Genomic DNA, 23,390 nt, shown 5'->3' on the forward strand with positions numbered 1-23,390 from the left:
ATACAGATTTGTAAGAAAATATAATTTTTCATAAACATGTTTTTTTCCAATGTAGTTCCATAGAAACAAATTTATATTATTTTGCTGTTCAATTAATTCAGCTTAATGCAAGAAATGAGACGGACAGAATATATACGGACATCACCAACGCCTTTCATGATTAAATTTCATTTCAGCACTGGATATGTCTAAAAATATTTATTCATACCACGACCGTCTTCAACTAGTTGAAGTGTTCATACATTATTTTATCCACACTCTGGAAATAATACAAAATAAATTTATGATGTTTCTCAAAACTTTATAAATTTGTTTATTATATACAGAGAAGACGCATTGTTGTTAGACACAAAGGGAATGCCTTAGATAAGTATTTTGCCAATTCTTGGGCACCTCAGGATTCCAATTTAGGACCGTTGTTGTTTTTGTTATTCGTCAATGACCTACCTAATATCTGCATGCACTCAAAGTGTCTGATTTATGCTAATGATTAAAAATCCTATCAGAAGTGTTGTAGGTAAGCAAAAGCATTTCTAAAATACGAGTAGATACGTGGAATTTATACGAAAATAATACAAAGTATTTAATACAAAATATTTTATATATATCTCATGTATAATGGATGCATTTCGGTAGCTGTACTTGAAAAATAGTTTTGCGTTATTCCAATTTCAAGTTTTTGTAGTTCAAATTGCTTTCAATTATGTATAATTTATCATTTTCGACATTCCTGTTTCCAACTCCTTGAAGGTTCGAAAGCCCATAGAAACACGTAGTAATTCATAACACTTCTCAGGATTAATATGAATCTTGCAACTGTAGTTTCATTTAATCCTCCTTAAAATCTCCACTATCTTCAGATACGATTTTAGTAGGTCTTTGTAGGCAGTTTATGTAATAGATAATAGATTATAGGTATTCAATCAAAAGTAAATATGGCAGTTTTCTTCTTTGATGCAGCAAATAATTTAAATTTTTTGCATGCAAATTGTTTTAAAAGAAATACATTTTTTAAATATAACTTGGTTGTTACCCGCGCATTCGCCATTTATTTAGATTTTATTTATATTCAGGTTGACTCGCAAATTTTGACCAAAAATGAAACCTCGTATTGTTTGGTGACTTTTAAAGGGAGTCTTTCCTATAAAGTTTTATGTAGGACGCTTCGTTAAAAAGATACAGGGTGTTAAACCTCAAAAAATATTTTTCATTTTTTAAATAATTTAACAACTAATCAGTGAAATAATTTGAAATTGGGCACATGTATTTATGTAAACATTGTCCAAAATCTAAGGGCTTTTCCTAAATTTACGTACTCCAGTGGCGGAGACACAGGGTATCCGTGGCATATTTTTCTAAATAAAATAGTACGCCATTGCTTTACGGTAACAACCATGATAATTTCGGATTCGTCTTTCAATTTTCTACAAACTACTACTATCTTATGTTTTTTGAAAAAAGCCTGTATATTTTCTGTTCTAGAAATAAATAATATGACACGATCGTTTTAACATTTGATGTTTCGTATAAAATTACTTAACCGTCTCAATTTTTTTAACTCTCTGGTACGTGTTCAACAAAATTATTTCCTGTAATATATTCTAAGAGTTCTTGTTTGTTCAATGTGTGGTCAAGGTTCCTTTTCAGTTTTATTATTTCAAACGTGCCAAATAGAACGGAATAACTGGAAGAAAAATTTATAATACAAATAGCTTATTTAAGTTTATTTAACAAAGCAAGTGTTTTAATCAGAAGTAGAACTACAGACTGTTTTAATTTACATGACAAAACTATTCGTGACACCGTTTTAAATCATTTTGAAATATGAAGAAAACCGGAACTAAATTATAAAAATAAAATGTATAAGTTAATTGCGGTTTACTGTCCCAGTGGAACAGATTTCCTGGCTCAGTCTCGTTAAGAATTTCAGCGAGGAGTAAATCCTGAATTCATTCTACACGCTGCGCCTGTAATTACATTGGGGACGAATTTGGAGACTAGCTAGATCTAACTAGAATGACGGCGCTTTAGCTATTCTGTTGTGGTAATATAAATAAATTACTCCGGTGGAATCGTTATATACATTAACTTAGTTTTCCTTTTCCAGTGTCTAAGCATGTTCCACTTTTCGAATTGTTACTTTTTTAGTTTATTTGTTTGATAAAAATTTTATTAGAAAGTTAGATATTCCGCTTTCTGCTATAAATCTACAAGTAAACAGTATTTTTTAAAAATAAGATTAACAAAAAGTTATTTTATTCAAAATAGTCCCCTCTCGACTGGTTAGAGCGATTTACATGGTCTAAAAACATGTCGAAGGAGTGTTTTAGATCGTTGGGAGTCCTTCAGGATGTTGGTATAACCCTTTTGAATGGCTGCTACGTTCCCTGATCTCTGATCGTTTGGAACAAACTATTATTTTACGTATTAGGTGTTGTAGTTTAACATCATTTAACCAAAAAAAATATTATTTGAGGAAAGTTAAAAACGTTTAAAAATTAAATAAATTAACCACCATTAGATACTTGTTAAAGTTTGGATCTAAGTACCAAACAATTTTGCTTCTAGAAATAGCACAAAGAAATGTTCACGTAGACGCAATACTTATACGAATCGAATCGAAGATATTTATTTAAAAATGTATAGATCATGTTATAAAAGGCAGAAAATGATAAAGTGTGTAATATTATATTCTTTAAAATAGATATATCCTGCAAAAGGTATTCCATTCTTAACAATATCAAATATTATTCTACGTTCAATGTCACAATTTTAGTTCGATGTTTTGCTTTGACATCAGGAGAATAATTAAAGCAAATCGGTAGTTTTGAGAAGTATGTGAAATAATAATTGTTACAGTCGACAAAGTATTCAAAAATAATTTTTATGGGTTCCTTTTGATACATTTCTATAGGAATATATTTACAATTTTAATATTTGCTAATATTTTAATATTTCAAAAATTATATTTATATATTACATTATAGTTAATCATGTTGCGTGGAGTATTGCTAAGTTTATTGATACGAATATTACCAAGGGATCCTAAAATAAATACTAACTTCTTATATACGACGTTTCAACATACATAACATTATAAAAACCCCATCTCTTCAAAGGATTATCGAGAGAAAACTTCCCTAAACCTTCGAATAACATTATAGGAATCTAAATTTTATTCGCTCAAGACGTAACACAAACTAGTCAATAATTTATGAACAGACTTTCAAATGTCCTGGTAATTAGTTGACTACATCTTTACCGGTTTTCAGTTTTATGAAGCGGCGGTGTTGAAGTGGCAATTATTACTTTAATTAATTAAAGGTGCGCAAGCCTAACGCTGCGATTTAAAAAGACTTAATTTAATAAAGGCAGTAAATGCTAAAAGGCGTTGCGGAAATTTCATTTAAATTCGTTTAGCATTTAAGCGACTGCGAAGCGAGCTACTTTTTATTTGGTATATTACATTTTCTTGATGCTGACGTTTAGATATTGGATGCATTATATAAGCATGACTGTAGTAATCTATGAACAAATATCACGTACCTACTTACTATATTATGAATTACGAATACTGAGTAAACGATGTTACTAATTACTTATTACTAAGGAATAACTAATTACTTATTACTTATCTTATCTCTACTTATTACTAATTACTAATTACCGTAATAGATGAGACTAGCAACAGAAAAAAGTTATTTATTTATGGCATAGTCTTTTTCTTTTGTCTATTTATTTGAATACTGTAGAAAAAATTAATATATTATTTTAAAATCCTTTGTGTCAAAAGGGTTAACTGAGAACAGTAAATGAGATGAGTATCTACATGACTAATCCAGTACATAGTTAATAATCCTCATTGACAGAAAATTTAAAATAGTAAAAAATATAAATTGATAGTGTTGCTTTAAATAAATTTAATATAGCATTAAATTGAAATAACTACATCGAGGTGATCTTACAGTAAACTGTAGACAAGTAGAGAAATATATAAACTACATCTTATAAACTACACTGAGAAATGTTTCCATTTGAATAAATAAATTAATGCACATTACATTTTCCTTCTATTATGGACAGTTTGTAATATTCCACAAGGAAAAACGTAAAAGGAACAAATATTTTTTTAATAAGTTTAGAAATATTAAAAAATATAATTCGTTTGTATTACTTGATATTTCACCAGGATACAAAAGTTGTTGCGTTTTGTCAAAGAAACTTTTTAATATTGAAACAAAAATCGGAATAATTAGTTATTAGATAAATTAGATATTTAGTAATGACAGTATTAGTAGAAGTAGTATTAAAAATATGGTATTTTTAGTAATTCTACAATAAAATTTGGTTCAATAACGTACATTACCTGCAAAAAATTAAAATACAAAAAAAAACGAAAAAATAAAATATAAAAAATCCCACTCTAGAATTTGTCTCATAAACTTGCATATTCAGACGATTTTATTGAGAACTTTTGAAAATAAAACGCCACTCTTTTTCAAAAATCACTTTTTTTGTTTAAAAATCAAAGAACACCTCAAAAAACTAAAAATGTATTATTTTTATATTTACATTTTATAAAACTGCACCTCAAAACGGACAAAATGAAAAAAAAAATGATATCGTAAGTTTTTGCCAAGTACAGGTATTTGAGAATTTTTTACCCAAAATATTCAAATGCTCATTATTTATTGAACAGTTGAAATAAAAATTTGAAAAAAATTATGAAAGCTACTCTAAATGGGTACTGAATAATACTGAAAAATCAGGAAAATTAAAAATATATAATCTACTACATTCTTTTTTAATGTGCGTATTAAATGAAGCTTTTCTATATTCTGCCGGATGCGCCAGTTTTAAAAAATAGTGGTAGAATTATATTTCAATACAGCAACATTTGCCATAGCAAATATTTCTATGTGTATTATTATATATTTAAATAAAAGAAAGTGACTGTCATATATAAATTGGTATTACAAATATTTAAAAAATGATTAATCTATAAAATATGGTATTTAGATTTATATGTTAATCCTTTAATTATAAAATATAGTTCTTTATTTCAGTCTCGTTTTCATGGTATTTGGTTCAATTACATTAAAACTTGAAAATTAAACACTACTGACAATATTTGACATTAATTATTTGACATTATTAATTAATAGTGTAGTAGCGTTGATCTTTTAAGTAAATAATAATAATTTGGAAAATATGTATTAATTGCATTTCCATTTCCAAAAAATAGACGTTCTTTAAATTTATTCTTCCCCCAAGAGGGTTGTTCTCATGAAATATAAGTAATAATAATAAGTATTGTTGGTATATCTAACTATACAAGCAAATAAACAAACAAAATATAAATTGTTCCGTTTATTTAAACAAAACGTTGATTTTGAGAATGGGAACATATTTATTTACATCTCTTCGCAAGTGGCAAAATATCCGCAAGAAAATGCAGTAAGGTATCACAAATTGGTTTATTAAAATGTTTTTTTTATTATTATAAGCTACTGATTATATCCAACAGGGTTAAAAGAAAATATGACGTTCAAACAATTTTATTGAATGAATCGTTCAAAGGGTCATTTTAGATGAAAAAACCGCGGAGTGTTATTACTTACCCCTTTTATTTTTTTTAATTATAGATCGAAAACGAAGCAAAATTTCGCTATAGTTCATAGGAAGAATTATTTAGAGAATTGATCGAAATGGCTTATTTAAAAGGAAAATTTAATGCAAAATATCGTTAATAAACTATTTTAGATTTTTTTACTTTTTTCACTCTATTTTTTTTTGTAATAGTAGGCAAGGAAAATTGCTGTACAAAGAAACTAGATGAGATTCCCTTCGAAAGTTTTTGGACTAATGTTGACTGAGATAACCGGACAAACATATATTTTTTAGATTTTCGTCGTTTTTAACATAATAATGATCATATTTCTTACTATTTTAACAACCAGTTAGTTCTTTACTTAATAAAATAATTATTTCAAAAGTTTTATTTGTTTAAAATAAATACAGATTTTCACAACTTAGTCAAAAAAAGTAAAAAAAAATCAAAAAATCTTATTTTTTTGTTTTTTTTTAAATAGTTTATTAACGAATTTTTACATAAAATATTCTTCTTAAATTTTTTAAATAAGCCATTTCGATGGGATATTGAATTCTCTAAATAATTTTCCCTATGAACTATAGCGAAATTTTGCTTCGTTTTCGAGGTACAATTAAAAAACTAAAAGGGGTGCATTTTCACCCCTATCTCCAATTTCCACCCTCTAATTTAATAGCACTCCGCGGTTTTTTCATCTAAAATGACCATTTGAACGATTCATGTAATAAAATATCTTGAACGTCATAGTTCCTTCGAAGATATTCATTTAAAAAATGATTACACTTTTATTTCAATCACATGAGACGCAGGTAAGGAGACAAAAGTTTGAAAACTGTGTCAAAACCACGTCGCCTAGTCTAAGAAATTAAAGGACGCGTCGCGCCGTCTGGCGTCGGGAAATCGCACCGTCGAGCTTTAGCGCTTTCCCGACAGATGAACACCAGCCGGTATTAGCAGGACGGCTGCGATCGCGACATCGGATTTAAAGTAAAGAGCTCTCTCTCTCCGGTTCAGATTATTGAAGGAAACGGTTTAATGTATTCAAGATCAATAACGTCAGCCTGTAAAACAGACTGATAAAAACTTCGACGCCTTGTTCGGGGCGATATATGGCTTATTGGATTTTACCAGCAACTTTTACTGCAGTTTAAACCGGAATAAGCTGCTTTGATATGATAACAACTATTACACAGCCACATAAAAAAAAAAGTACAAACCCAAGAGAGCCACATATCATTTCCAAAGGAATTCCATGCGTTGAACACGATTATGTAGTCAAAATTCATGACTTCGCTAAGAAAAAATCAGTTATAACCCATATTTGCACCAGTTTTACCCAAACATTGCACTTTTCTCCGAAATTTGTTGTGAATTCATGAATTCCTTCGGAAATTATATATGGCTGTCTTGGGTTTGGATTCTTTTTGTGGTTGCGTTATCTGGATTCGGAAAAATACTAACATTCACAAATCTAAGAGTATATAGTATATGTAGTATAAATATTAGCAGATTTCTCAGGTTTAAATATATTAACTTTAAGTAATATTTCAACTTATCATTTACTTTAATTTCCCGCAAACGTTTAATTTTAGTAATCTCAATACGTGAAGTGTAAATAAAGAAAGAACAACTGACCCCGATTTCCCGGAGGAGAATCCGAACTTTAAAATATTTCGTCTACGGCAAACGGAGTACGAGGTCAAAAGTCAGCGAATAAGGAGAACGCTCGAGAAAGAGCGAGAAACAAACATGTGGCGGGATAGAACGAGGGCCGCATTGCAGCATCACGAGCGGCGGATTTCAATGATCTCATTCTCCGGATTTGATCTTTCCGTCACAGTTATTAAAACTAAAACACCCAGATTTCCTTACGGATCTCCATGACTTTTCGTCTTCCCGACAAAGTGCACAAACAGATAAGCCTTTAAGTAAATATTATGCATCGCAAATTTTGCTTGCTTATGTACGTTTCGATTAATTTAAACGTTACTTCAGCAACTAAAACATGTTCAGACGTTATTTAGAAACACTGCCAGGGGGATATAAATATCTAATTAAGGAAATGTTGCAGGAATTTCATAAAATCTCAAATCGTTCATTAATTAGTTAAATATCAATAATTATAATAGATATTATAACAATTTGTTATAATAGTTTGGGATTTATTAAAATTTATTTTTTTTCTAAAAAACATCTTATCAAATGAATATATAAAAAAATATCTAACTTCATAAGGAATTTGTATAAATTATCTAAAATAGAAATTAAAATGTTCTGTTAATGAAAAACTCAACCTAACTGAAATCTTTAAATACTAAATAATAAAAATTTCGAAGAAACATCCTCTATTCCTATTCTAACATCATCTTTGATAAATAACTTTTTAGTTTTTTATGATTGTTTCTACAAGTGACTTCCTTTTAAATTAAATTAACAAGTATCTGAATATTAATAAAAGTAAGTTGAGTTATGACAAAAATGCTAAAATGTTAAAGCCTGTGTAGTATGAGTATAGGCTATGTTATTTGATATAAAAAACAGCTTTTTACTACAAAAATAAATTTCAGAAGATGTAGGGCAATAATATCTAAACACAGATATTGTAAGTGTTCTCAATTAAATAATTATTTTATTTATAAAACTATAAAGTATAGAAAGGTCCTTAAAATATTTACATTTTGTGTTTCGTGTAAAATTATGTTTATTTAAATATTTTAATTGATCTTAAAATATCTTATAGCAACCTAAGACCACTACTACGTTTATTTTCGGCTGTTACAATGTTCTTATCAATTTTGATAATGCCAACAAAACCATCTTTCTCACAATGTATCATTTTGAAAATATTTTGTAGTGTAAATTTAGAGTCAAAGCAAGACAATTAATATGATACCTGTCCAAATATCGGTACTTCGTATATTCAAACTAAAAAAGTTTTTACACTGACAAAAATTTGTTCGTTCACCTCTAAAGCACCGTATCAGGACGTTCAACTGTAACTAATTTATTATTTTTTTACACAATACGTGACTAAAGTTCTTGTGAACAGGTTGATGTCATATACAAATTTTTCATTCGATCTCCTTAGCCATAATATATTTTGAAAAATATTCATTACATTTAGTTTCACCTAGTCCCACAATAAATTTTCAAAATCTTACGTTGGTGATAGGTACTAATTTGTGTTCTATCGCGTCTTTATATCCAGCAAAATTGTTGCTTCTTCTGGGGTACCTCAATGCTCTACTTAAGAACATTACATATTATATCTAAATTAGTTTAAATTATGTTGTGTACTTATCTTTCTTTTGCAGAACATGCATTAATATTAGCTGCTGCTTGCTGTAAGGTACTAGGTTTCAAGTTATTTTATATGAATAGTTTACTCTTATTATTCAACGTTTATGTTCAGACAAATTTATTATTAGGTATATATTAGAATACTCGTTCCCAATTTAAAACCCAACATATGATACTGAGGGTACACAGAGAAGATTCTTAAAATTTTTATATTTCTAAGAGACAGAGTTTTTTCTTAAGAGTAGGTTCATATAAGAACAGGTTTTAAAACCTGCTTTAAAAAATTTGATTTGATTGAATATTCACAATGTTCTAATTGTTTATAAGTACAAAATTTCGACCAATGTTTAAACAAGCGCCAGAGCTCTCCTAATTGACGGATTCGAATGTTTCAAAAAAAGTTTGAAAGCCTGAGAGCCCTTCTATATGTGATTAAATTTTCAAATATCTAAGGGCCTTGGTTTTTGCTGTGCAAAATTTTGAAAATTTGCATTTCATTTTTAATCTGGATTGCAAAATTATTATGCAAAATCTATCAAACCGATTTTGATGAAATTTGGTGTGATGATTCTAGATAACATGAAGTTTTCTTGAGTCAAGTATAAAGGTCCTACACCCAATTTAAATACACCAAAAAAATTCCCTAAAAAGTATTGTTTTTTAACCCCATTTTTCTGATTTTTTCGATTTTTACCATAATAATCATGATTCATTCAATTTGTAACCAGTCATGTATTGTAAAAAATTTAATTACAAACATTTTTTTCCTCTTCGATTTTCGCCTAAAATCAACTCTTAAAAAGATACATAATTAAATAGGAAGAAAAATATGACATTTTTCCATTTTTTTTAACGTATTGTGTCACCAAAAGTTAAGCCCATGTTTTTTTTATGCGCATAGAAAAATTTTCATTTCTAGTGATATTTGAAAGCCAAAAAGCCAAAAATCTCCGTGGATATACGATTCACCCAAATATGGCTTTTTGAAACAGATACCGTCTGGACATTTGTTTATCATGCAAGAAATAGCGGTTGACAGAAACTAATACGTAAACAGACTTGTGCCATTGTTTTCACAGCAATGTTGATTAAATAATGACTAATTCCAATATAATAGGACACATTTTTGTATAATGTTTATTATTATAACTTTTTAAGGAGAAGAGATAGAGAAAAAATTTCTACACAAAAAATTTTCATAAAAAATAGATAATTTTAGTCATAAAAATATTAAATGGTATGTTCGAGAAAAGAAAGTTTATGGCGTCAATTTTTTATTTTCCGAATTTAAAAAAAATGTTTTTCTAGTGCAAAATGGACCCTAGCGAGTCCCGATTCACGCCATCTAAACAGGTTTTTACTGTCATTTTTCGTTTGTCTGTTGTGGGCCCGAGACGCGAAGTTTGGGACACCGTACACTTCAATCCTGTATCTGGGTCTGTAGGACAGTGTATGACATAAATAAATAAGCAAATAATTATTATTAATTTCATAATGATACAGGTACCAAGTCGATGTATTTTATTTTCAGTACTATACGAGTTACTATCTGTTGATTTGTGATTTATCCAGAGCAAGTGGCGCCCTCAATAAAAAATTCTATACGAGCTCCTGCCAGATGGCGCTGCCTGTCCGCTCCTGTCGTCAGATCGATAGTCGCTTTCCGCTTTAATCAATTATTCCCAACGTAGCGACGACATCATCTGGTCCTCTCTCTTCATAGTCTGCTTGACGCCGAAAACGCCGCCGCGGCGCCCGTTTATCCTTATCCGTTCTATTCCGACTTACGCTACATGGATATCCGCAATGTCGGCTTAAATTATTGGATGGAGGTTGGGGGATGAATTATGGAAGAATTTGGCACGAAATTCTTACGTATTAATCTTTCCTTGGAAAGTTTCATAATTTAAGGGGGCTTATTATCGCCGATGCGCTACTGTCATAGTCCTAGATGTTTTTCCGATACGAGCCGTAAATCTTTTATGACGTTTTTTTAATTTTCGCAACTTCGCAATTTTATTTTAATGGAAGTTAATAATACACAACACTTTTTTATTTTACTGGATATAATACTGACTGTACTAACTGTGACTATTATACAGGGTGTCCCATAATTAATTAGACATTAACTAAGGCTACAATTACATTTATTTCGAAAACGGTCTACTTTTTTACTTCAAAGAAATATACCTTTTTTGTGTGAAATTGAATACCATTTCTTTATTTTTATTCGAGAATGTACAGGGTGCCTCGAACTAGATACTGTGGGCCTACTGCGAGGATACAGATAAATAAAATTTGGGACACGTGGTGTTAAATGGAATGAGGTAAGCTCTATTTTCAATCGAAAGTATTATCTTTGGGATTTAACATAAACGACTAATGGCGTCGTCAATTACATTTTTTCCAGAAACAAACCCAAATTTTTTTCCTGTTAAAAAGCTCTCTTTTTTCTTTTATTAGAGAAATTTGTCTGTATTACCTCCCGTTCAAAAGTTATAAGCAATATCGTCCTAAAGAGTCTCAAAAGAAATTCCACACAAAAATCACATAAGCGGTGGAATGATCAAGTTGGAAAATAATTGAATGTTCGTTGTTTAAAGTGCATAAATGTCACAAAATACTTCTCATTACTCAATACGAGCGTCAAACGTATAACTTTTGTGCTTACAAAATGTTTTCTCATTCAGAAAAAGTTGATATGTTGCTAATTTACGGTCAGTCACAAAAAAATTTAAGAGCTGTAGAGTTATATGCCTGTGATAGACAAAAAAGTTATGGCAGTATTAATGGACCAATGTTGGTGGCGTCATCCAGTAGCAATGATGAAATTGATACCATTTTCGTATTATGCATGCTGGTAATAATGGTAATCGAAATCCGTTGAACAGCTTTCAAGATATTTCAAAAAATAATTGGAAATAAAGTTAAAGAAACACCCTGTAAAACGAAAACAAGTAACATTTTGCCATGGGATGTTGCCAATGTCCAATTAATTACGGAACACCTTGAATAATAAATTAGTTAACGAGACAACAAAATTAGATGGGTTAGATAGTTCCATCTTTACTTTTCTGAAATTAAGATTTCAGTTTTGTACGTAGATGTTAAGGTTTGTTCCGGACGTTCAGTGACAAAACCAACATAGGCCCAAGCAATCTCAGAATATGTAGCACAAAATTATTCTCCTAACATCCTAATCCTCGTCTTAGTACATTTTATTTAGAACGAAGTGTGTTATTTTGAGACATTCAAACATTCGTAAAACGGTTAACATAATCTCATTAACTGCCTCATATTTGATAAATTAGGATAAGAGGCCAACGATTTGTCTTGTGCAGTAAGTGTCTATTTCGAGACACAACAACCTATTCTTGATGTCACTATTTGGCCTATGACGCCCACCGAAGTTGTATTCGCTGTGTAAATATTACGACACATCAAACGGACGGAACATATTTATTGTGTCTTATTTTCTGACTGAGATATTTCTATAATTTACGGTTAGGAGAAGGTTAACTATGTTTCGGCAGCTGAAAACATATTAATTATCTACTGACATTGAGGGATATTTTACAGTTGTTCGCGTGTTTGCCACCTCGTTAAGATGAATATGTTGGTTTTTACTTACATGGACATTATTTTTTTCTTCTTGAAAAATTGTGTTTGGCTATTTGTTGTATCTATTTTTTCGTTTTGCTACATTTTTTGCTTAATTATTTGTTATTCTTTTGGGTTATATTCTCATCATATATCCATACCAGACAGATTCCTCTTTGTTATTTTAATCGTTAGTGGTTCTTGTTTCATTGTTTTCGTTTCATATTCTGTCTCATTTTGTCTTCACAACTATTTTTCTCAAGTGCCCCATTTCCATTTATTTTACTTTGTGTTTCTTTCATACTGTACATATACTGTAATATAGTCGGTACATACGTTTTCTCTATCGTTTTCATGTCAATTCTGTCTTTTCTGGTATCTCCTTTATTGAATAGTATAGTAGCTTGTTTGTATCTTTTATTCTGTTTGCTATTTTCAATATATTTTTCCATTGTCAGTATTGATGATTCATTGTTGGTCAGTAATGATGCTTTATTTTATAAGTATTTACTACCTCCAACTTAGTTTCTTTGCATTGCATTATATCCCATATATCCCATATAACTATTCCTGCATTTTCCTTCAGTATTCTTTGCCAATACAATACCGTTCGCATACTTCAGAACTACTATTTTTACCCGTTGCAATCTGTGGCATCCTGTAATTGTCAGTAGTTGTCCTGTTCTTATTCTGTTGTTCTTCATTAACTCATTCATTACTGTTATAAATAACAGTGAGCTGCGATTATCCCCTTGTTTATTTCCTTTTTCCCAATCGAATCCTTCCGAATGTTCTCGTGTTATTTTATTTTGTAAATTTTGAATCCATTCTTATGAAACAACCAAATTTTTTACTAAAAAGGAAACGTGAATACATGAAAAATGCTCATAATTTATCTACTACAAAATAGACAATAATCTTAAAAAAAATACAAATAAAACAATATAATATATAACTTCGAACCCTTTTTCATGAGACACCCTGTATATTTTATATGTTTATTATTGTTTTCTATTATGAAATTATAAAACTTTGATCATTTAACTTTGTATTCCTTTATCGCTGTATATTGTTACCAAAGTACCTAGCACGCAGCAATATGTAAGTTTATTAAATAACAATAACTAAATTAATTTTCGGAACGGTAATTTCAATATTGCTGTACCTATTTCCATGTCTATTTAATTGTTATAAATGCAGATACACTAAATTAATTGATGAAATTAATAGGAAATTCATATCATAGTGTTAGGATATTAATTATGAAACATATGTTTATTCGGCCGAATAATTTATATTTTGCAGCGTGCAAAATGTCCTACTGAATCCTGAGTGTAATTTGTATAATTCTGTTCCACGTGCTACATCTATTATTTGCTGCAGTTTGTGAAATAATACATCGGCTGGTTTTGTTAATTGAACTAATTTTATTTCCCCTAAATTCTGCAATAGTTCGCTCCGTGGTATATTAATCAATTCAAGTATTGCTAACTGCTGCTGACACTGATACAAAGTCAATATTCAAATTCTTTATGATTCAGTATTTAGTACAATGAGCTTTCTAAGGAAGAAGTATTTTTCTGACAGTAAATTTGTAATTTACGTTTTTTTTTTTGAAATAATGTATTTTTAAAAAAGAAAATATTGTTTAGGTAATATATTAGTGCTGTTGTTTTTCAACTATTAAGTAAGTTTAATTGGTAATTAAATTTATGTCTGTCACTTTCTTATGCATATGTTTTTTGTAAGACAGATATAGATTTAAATGGCAAATAAATTTATCAGGTGAAAAAAACGGGCCTCCTAATAATTTTGCCATAATTATTGCAAAAGAACAATTCCACTGAGATGAATAATGCATTTCAGTATTTTTTATTCACAAAATATTTACCGTTTTGTTCTGTTGACATTTGCAAAAGTCGAAAAACAGAATCAAATGTTATGTAATGTCAGTAATTTCTGCTAAAATACTGAAAATACGAATAATGACAAGTGCGAGTAAACTGAATTTTTCTAGTAGGTACCCCAGAATTGGGATACTAGATTGGTTTAAAATCAGGCGATATTAAAAGCCAACCAATATGCAATCTACCATTTGTAGTAGCACGTTTTTAATTTGAAATCGATAATATGCAATTTTAACAAAAAAGGCAATATGTCTGATCTCCAAAACTAAAGATATTTATACCACAATTTTGGAAGCATGACTTGAGTGGAGTATTTTATACTTACCGAGTATGTGATCAATTGCTTTTTGTATACCAGAATATAACGTACATTTTTACAATGAGTTTTAGACATCTTCAGTGCGCATATATTTATGCACATGCCACCGGAACTTTATTGACGTAAGCATCACGAACTAATCCGTGAATTATTACGAATGTGTGAACTGTATAACATGGATAACCATTACACTCCAACACACTCCAAAGCGATATTCCCAGTGAATTGATCGACTGTTACACCTCATTACAATACCCTAAGCTTCCAATTCCAGATTCCATCAAATCAATTAATCTGATATCAGGACTGGATGGTGTCAGAGGAAATAAGTTAATAAAACTATCCGTAAAGCTTATTCACTTCCTCTCTCGTATAAAGTACCTAACTGCTAAGTAATATAACCAGTGTTTACTTTTTAAACATATGCTTTATTATTAGATCTTGTATCATCATAAATCACATCAGTTACTTTAATAAAAATGAATCAATGCTTTGAGTTGTTTTACCCATTCCGTACCATCGATAGACCGTGGCGAGTAAGTGGGTAAGTGCTAATTAACTAAACCAAACAGATCGTGAAGTTGATATCTAATAGAAGTGATGTTTGCAACACATATTGGCTCATTTAAGATTGCGATAATATCAATTTGCAGATATATTAATTTATTAAACGAGTGGCCTGATTCTCTTAATTACAGTCATCCGTTCCTTTCGCGTAACTTTCATAAAGATGCAATGTTTTGGATTAAAGACATAGATAAACATATTTAAGTACCTACTGGAATAAAAATAATAAAATAAACAGATTTTCCTATTAAATAGACGCAAAGTAAAATTAAGTGGTTTCTTCTTTTGATCAGACCCTGTTATTGCCCTGTTTTTAGACCCCTTAGACATCTGAAGTAAGTTCAGTTCATGAATATACCAGAGAGGTACATGCGATTTACTGTAAAAGTATTCGGTAGTTTTCATTTCATCATTTTCATGTTGTAACTGTTGGACCAAACAAACGGATGTATCCTCACTTAGAAAATGGTACGATATTACACACTTTCACAGACTCTTGATTTGTATTAGAAACCAGCTTATATTATGTTTTTACTAATTTCATAAGTAAATACATATATATTTTTTAATTATAATAGTTATTAATAGTACATTAATAGATTAACTTACTTTTCGTGTAAATGTTAATAATAATAATAATAAATTTTTTATGAAAATTATTTATTAATGGAAGTGCTAAAAACTTATTCTTATGATAAGGAAAAAAATCATAAAAAATATTGTTTTATATTCAATTTATTTATAAATTAAAAATGTTACTATTTTTGAAATATAGATTTTCAATTAAAAAAAACGATTTTTGTTTCACTTTTTTTATTCATAATGATAGTTTAGCTTTTCTTCTTTCTTATGGTACCCATAGAATTGCTGTATCTTCATTATTTTCTGACTAATGTTATTGTAAAATAATGGTCTCTGGGATAAACAGTTTGAGAAAATTTAAACTATTTGATGGATCGATCTGAAATTTGGAGGGTTTATAAAATATCACAAGACCCAACTTTTTATGCATATAACATAGTTGTAGGTGGATTTTTACAAGACTTATTGTCAATTTTTATTTTTCTCTTATTTTGCAAATTTCTCAGCAACAAATTAATTTATCAACTTTTATAAAACGTCATTTTAAAGATTGATTTATGTTTTAAGTAATGATTACTTTATATTTTTATTCGGATATAAACTTTTGCATTGGTAGGTAAAAATAGCGAAAATTTGCATTTTTTGCACTTAATTGTTAATAAATAAAAAACTTCAAAACACTGGTCAGATACCTGGATGATTTTTTGTACCGAACAAGGATTTTTTTGCCTTATTTCCCTGGTCTATGTTTATCTAAAAAAAAAAGTTTTCTTAATTCATGAGGTTAATAGAAACATCATTAGTATAGTCTTTCCTATCTCAATTGAAGAACCAAGAGGTTGGCAGTATGTACAAGGTGATTCACTATATTTTGACCCCCCCTTTAACTTTTTTGTTGTAAGAGTTATAAAAAAATGTTAAATATAAAAGTTGCACAATTTTTTATGAATTTTTCAAAAATGATAGTAGAAAAACAAAAGAAGTCCAAACAAAATGGCCGCGGATGTTAACTTTGTTAAGTTAAATGGAACACCCTGTATATTTTTACATATTTGGATAGAACGTTTCCTGTAGAGCATAGCCATATAGGGTTTGTTGGGTCCATCTCTAACAATAAACAAGATACTTTTAAAAAACGAAAAGGTTTTTTATTAAGAAAATAATACATCTTGTAATTGTTTGCCTCTTTCAGGCATTTCTGCCTTTTTTCCAATTACGTAAGGATTTACAGATTTAGTTATAATATATTTTGACAGATCGGACATTGATACGGTCCAAAATGCGTATAGGTAATGTTACGAAATCTCACTAATTATACCGTGAGAGGTCTAATTACTCATGGACATTATATGGTAGGTCGTGACAGTGACAGGTAGTAAATGTCTTGACAACATTGTTATTGATTGACAGTATGTATTATTATTTAATTAAAATAGGTTACACAGAAGTAGTAGTACACTTTTGCTTTAGTTTGACTGGAAAAATACCCAATTGAGTCTTTTTCTCCAATTTGATACTGAAAGGCACTTACATTTATAATAATGAGCTTTCACGAAATATCATTCCGCTAAAGACGCAATAATTTTTCTCCCACTGTCGGAAGCTGAACAATGTACAAAAGAAATTAACCGTTTCCGCTATTATGACATAACACGTAATATTAATAATCTACCCGACCATTAACCGTTGTTTTGTCGGACCCGCGTTATTTATCTGGGCGAATATTTCTCCATAAAGACATTTAAATGGAAAGGAGGGACAGGAGGAAGCTAATATCACGCACGTTACCAACCATTGCATGTCGCCCAACCGCAACATTGAGTGTTTCGTGGCCCTGGAAGCAGAGTGTGGTAGGTGGATGCTCTCTTGGTACGGACTTGTACCAAAGTTTGCTGCTAAGTTTTGACATGACGAACTCTAAGCTCGCCAAAATTATGTAAAATTGGCACACTGGTTTAGGTTTCCAAGCGCTAACTACAGACTAGTTGTCTGTAGTTATTAAGCAGACACAACATACGGGGTGTTTCTGAAATAAGTGCGTTCGTTGAAAAGGGTGGTAGAGGCACGATAATGTGCAACTTTTATTAAGCAGCTGATGATCTAAATAGTTCTGTTTCCTAGAAAATTAATTAATAAAATTAATCATAAATGTAAGCCGACCTTGTGCACCTTGTGCACGTGCGCGACCAGAATGCTTCGGACTCTAAACGCACTACGTCTTGTGTTCTTTAGTTTTATTGCGTATAAAATGTTTTCTGGCCAAGAACTAGCAGATATGGTGTTAATTTACGGTGAATGTCAGTACAAATTAAATGAGACTTGTTTGAACATGTGGTCCATTACCGTAACAGACGACAACATGAAACAAGTTTGAACAATTCTTGTAGAGTATATCGTCTATTGGTAAGTAATTCGACGAAGAACTCGAATAATTTCAATTAACGTGGCGACCAAACGAAAGTGTCTCGGCATCGCCAGACAAAAGCGTTATGCATGATCATCATCATCAAAAGAGACAATTGGAGATAACAAAGAGGAGTATAAGGCACTTACGCCAGCCTGTGGATGTTTTACGAAGAAATTGGCAATATTAATATATTTTCTATCCCTTCAAAAAAAAAACATGCAACAGCACTAGTTGCACAAGCTCAATCAGAGTAAACTAAGTAAAATACTTTCATACTTTATGAGAATGAGTACTTACATCTTCTTGAATTTAGTGATAACATTAGATTGTCAAATGATTATATAGCAAATTAATTAATTGCCCAGAGAGAGACCATATTTGGGATAATCTTTTTCTAAAAATCAATTTGTAAGTAAAATGTGTCTAATGGGCATAATAATAGGTGAGATTCCTGGACAACCATTCATTTCAACAGTTCATGTGAACCAAGAAAATAGTTTTTGTTACAAATTGAAAATTTATGTTTCGTCATTAAAATATCTTGATGAGTGGTCAGTCTTTACCTTCTCTCTTAAACAAAGCTTTTAATACTTTGGCGAACTCAATGTATACAACGTAAACAAGTATCTACATATTTGTACTTAATTCGTAGTAATAAAATTACAAATTTCCTAAGGTTAAAAATGTGTAACATTCAGTATTCTTACCATTTTGAGAGAGTTTTTGACACATCTGGTAGTTTACCTTTCAACAAGTATCAGGGCTATAACACCAAGCTTGTCGGGTCAAGGGTAATTTTCTAAATATATGCGAACATCTGTGGTTCTCTAAAGAACTTCTAAATACTTCAGGCAATGTGTACCACTACACTTTGTCGCCACTAGCATTCCAAAAACTATAATAAGATACTTTCTGATTTGTGACAGGTGTTTCGTAGCAGGAAGATGTTTCGAAACGTTTTAAAACAGATTAATGGCATTAGCAAATGGCACCCAAAATATGTAACAGTTTTAGAAAAGCGGTAGCTACTTTAGTCTTCTGTAGGTCAACTGTACTAATTATATTCGTTTTTTTACTATATTATTATTCCTATTTATTTTATTTCCATGATTTTTTTAAATTCATTATTTTATTATTCTTTTTTTCTTATTTATTTCTATTATTAGGTATTAAGCGAATTTAAACTAATTCAATTTTTTTCCAAAAAAATCCCGTTTCTTTAAGTTCAAATTTGCGGGAACCAATTCTTCGGATTAAAAAATTTTGGGGGCAAAATTTTTTTTTTTAAGAAAAGTGTTTTGTAGTAGTTTTTGTGCTGTATGTGTGATGTGGTATATTTTTTCTGTGTAAATTTTTTTTTTTTGTTTTATTTTTTTTATAGACATAGATTTTTCTCTTTTTCGTTTTTCTCGTGTTTCGTCTCAGAGATTTTTTTTGCATGTGGGTGCTTTTTTCTATGTGACTCTCTATTTTGAGCACTCGCACACCCCTATAGAACTGGGCGTAGTAGGAAAATGAGGGTATAAAGATAATGGGGTAGCTGGCCGAGATCCAAATTTCCTGGCTTAATTCAATATTTTCACTGCTGTAGTATGTTGGGGATCGAAAACAATATGCAGTATTGTTTTGAGGTAATCTTATCGAGTCCAAATTTAGCTTCGTAACCTGGATGATATCTCATCCTTGTTCCTGCATTGAATGGTATGGATGTAAGTCGTTCCTGGACGCTATGCAGCCTACGAAATAGAATAGTAATGAACAGTCCCTTCTTCCGTACGAGATTCTAGTTTTTCGACATGCGCTCGGCCGTTTTTTAGCATATGTGGAGGAATTTTTCACCTATCATCATTTTATGGGAAAATTAGAATATACTTTTTGTAGTATTATACTTTTTTGAAATTCGGCTGAAAAATTAAAATCGGACCACCTCCAACGCATTCAGAAATTTTACAAAATTGTGCACCAACAAATTGTAATTGTGCAAAAATTATAGTCCGACAGCGCCTGCTTTGTGCACAGTTAAAGTACAATTCACTATTTTTCTGCACAGCGTCTGCTCTACAACTTAACAAATGACGGAGTAATGAAATTAAAAAATGAAATGAAAATGTAAATTTTCCCGATTTTTTCAGGTTTTCTTCGTTTCTAATTATCGGATCGAATCGATCGACCTCACATTTTATTCGTATTTCGATTCTCTACAAATTGTCTCTTTGTAGCATTCTGATTGCTTCTTTTGTTTAGGTTTTATAAGCAGAAAACTAAAAAAAAAATAGTTTTTTGCAAAAATGTCACTGATTTAATGTTCTATTGATCGGCCTATAAGAGGAATATAATGTTATGTGAATTTCTCCCCACCTGATGCAAAAATTCATTATGTAATTTCTTAAATAAAACTATAAATACATCCAATAGATATATTTGGTTACCTTTAAATGTATAAGAAAATAAATTGATTCAATTAACCTAATTAAAATCTAGGCATTAAGAAAATTAATGAATGCCAAATGTAACTTCTGCATAGCTTACAGTGAAATGCAAAAAGGATCCATCTGCTAATGGAGCTTTTAGACAGATTTAGCCTCCAAAGAGAATATATCACTTTCGACGAAATTTCAATACTGGGATTAGAGCCCAGATTTGCAATATTTTGTATTACTCTGTTACTAACTATGAGAATATTGTAACAATGTAATAAATCAAAGCTGCTAAGACAATTTAGTCGTATATTCGTTTGTTTTTTCCTTCTTCCCCCTGCTTGTTATTCAGTATTCATTTTTGAAAATGTTAATATAATGCATCTAGTTAGGTAATAACGTTTAATTTATAACGCAGCTGATATTTGCCTCACCTTCCATGCCGATTAACTAGCAAACTTAAATTAGGTATTTTATATTACATCATCGTATCAACTTTTACATTATAATGTTTATATATTTTATTTGTTTCAGGTAAGTACGAACCAAAACTAGTGGAAGAGCTCATAAAAAGTGAGTAGTAGTTGTTAATTTTACGATATCTAAATTTTTTTGTAAATCATAGCGCTGTCCCGAACACTTTTTCTCGTATAACTGAGTTATTTTTAGGATAACACCACAGAAAGAGCATTTTTCGTGAGCTGCGCCTGAAATCGCATTTATAAAATTTATAAAGCTAAACTTTTCCGTTTAGAAAAAGAGAGAAAGTTTACGCTCTACAGCTTTAAACCCGGAAAAACCTTATTAATAAATTTTTCTTGTCTCTTATAATTACATTTTGAAAGCTTCCGTTTATTTTCCAGTTTTTAAAAGCGAAACAAAAATGTATAAAAATTATACTCTTTTAATAGTAACTAAATGTTATTGTTGATATTGAAGTTCCTGCAGTTATTTGTTCTAAATTTCATCAATTTTTACTTAAAAGTGTGAGTCAGGAAAGTACAATTATAATTTGTCTTCATAATATCTAACAAAAAATTACATCCTCGATGTATCCAACAGAATGAACAGGAAATATTTTTTTTTACTTCCGACTAATTTTTATTATGTCTACAATGTAGGAGTGAAATAAATTCATGTAGCCCAGCAGCTAAAAACACTTTTTTAATTAATTGATGTATTAATTCATAAAAAATTTCCTGGTTTAATTTATGAATATAATCTCAATGTAAGATTGGCATAAGAAACGTATTGTTATGGAAAATAACCTATTATTACATCGCTGGACACACACAAGGGTAAAATTAAGCTGGAAATGTTACTCTTATATACGTATAATATAATATTCACGTCACGATAGCTTTTGCGATGACTAACACCAATAATCTGCTTTTGTTCTGAAGCATGTGGATATACTTCCATCAAGTGATAATAACTTGTTGATATTACTTTCTATCCTGTCTTCTAAATTACCGATAAGTACTAAAATTTAAACAAGAATTCAATAATTCAATATTATAAGACCAGAAGTGATTTTTTGATTTCGAATTTAAAAAATTGAAGCAAGTGGGACATTTAAAATACTTCTTCTGTATTTAAAAAATAATAGAAAATGCACTTTAATTACTTTATACAATTGGGTAATAGTTTATATCAAATTTATATCAGCTAATGTTACCATTAAACAATAAAAGAATATGGACGTAGTTACATTGTACATAGCAGCAATTTGATAATACTTTCAGAGAAGCTTGACAAAAACACATCGCGTTGGCATGGAAAAGTAAGGTCGTAACTTAAAGCTGGGATGAATTTAAAGGAACCCTTACGTATCTTTTACTTCTGGCTTCAGTACAACTCGATTTGAATTGAAATTTGGTTTGCAAAATAATAAGAATGCGTTACTTTGTTGACTATCATTACAAGATATAAAACACTGGGTTAATTTTCCTTTTCTCACAGCTGATCTGAAGATAAGTATTGTAATTAAATGCAATATTTGCAGCTGCAATAGTGCACAATAAATGCATACCTATTTCTTTTATTTATATATTACCTGAGTGTCTCTGGAATTTTGTCGACTACGAATACTTACACTAATTGCTACATAATTTTTATTTGTATTTTTATTTATTGCCTCAACTGAATGAATAATATTTACGAATTTTCCATGAAGAGTACAGTAAATTTTGATATTAATATTATTCGGTTATTGGGCAATAAATAGTTTTCGTACAAAAACGGCAACAAATACGTATACACATTTTGTCAAAACATATCCATAACAGCTTGATTGTCTCATTTGTGTGAAACATGCCGACCGATTTAGACATTTACTCTCAGGGAGGTGTTGGCACTACAAGGAACACATTTGGTATAAATAATTTAACGGAAATAGCTTCGCCATATGTGTTTTAGCTGAAATAAAATTACAAGTGATCAGTCAATGTCTGTCTAGTAGGCTAAAAGGAGCTCAGTGTCTAAACACAAACACGTACTTTGAACCTTGGACGTATTAGATTAAAAGCCACAAGATTATCATTTATATGATCAGAATGTAATCTATTTTGCCATGCAGAATTTTGGTGACAAGCAAAAAATGTACCATTTCTAAAAAAAAATAAATAGTGCTGTTTCAGAGAATTTATTATTTTACAGATTTTGTACATTGTAGATTGGA

This window comes from Anoplophora glabripennis, unplaced genomic scaffold, assembly GCF_000390285.2.
Source record: "Anoplophora glabripennis isolate ALB-LARVAE unplaced genomic scaffold, Agla_2.0 scaffold118, whole genome shotgun sequence".
Classification (NCBI taxonomy): Eukaryota; Metazoa; Arthropoda; class Insecta; order Coleoptera; family Cerambycidae; genus Anoplophora; species Anoplophora glabripennis.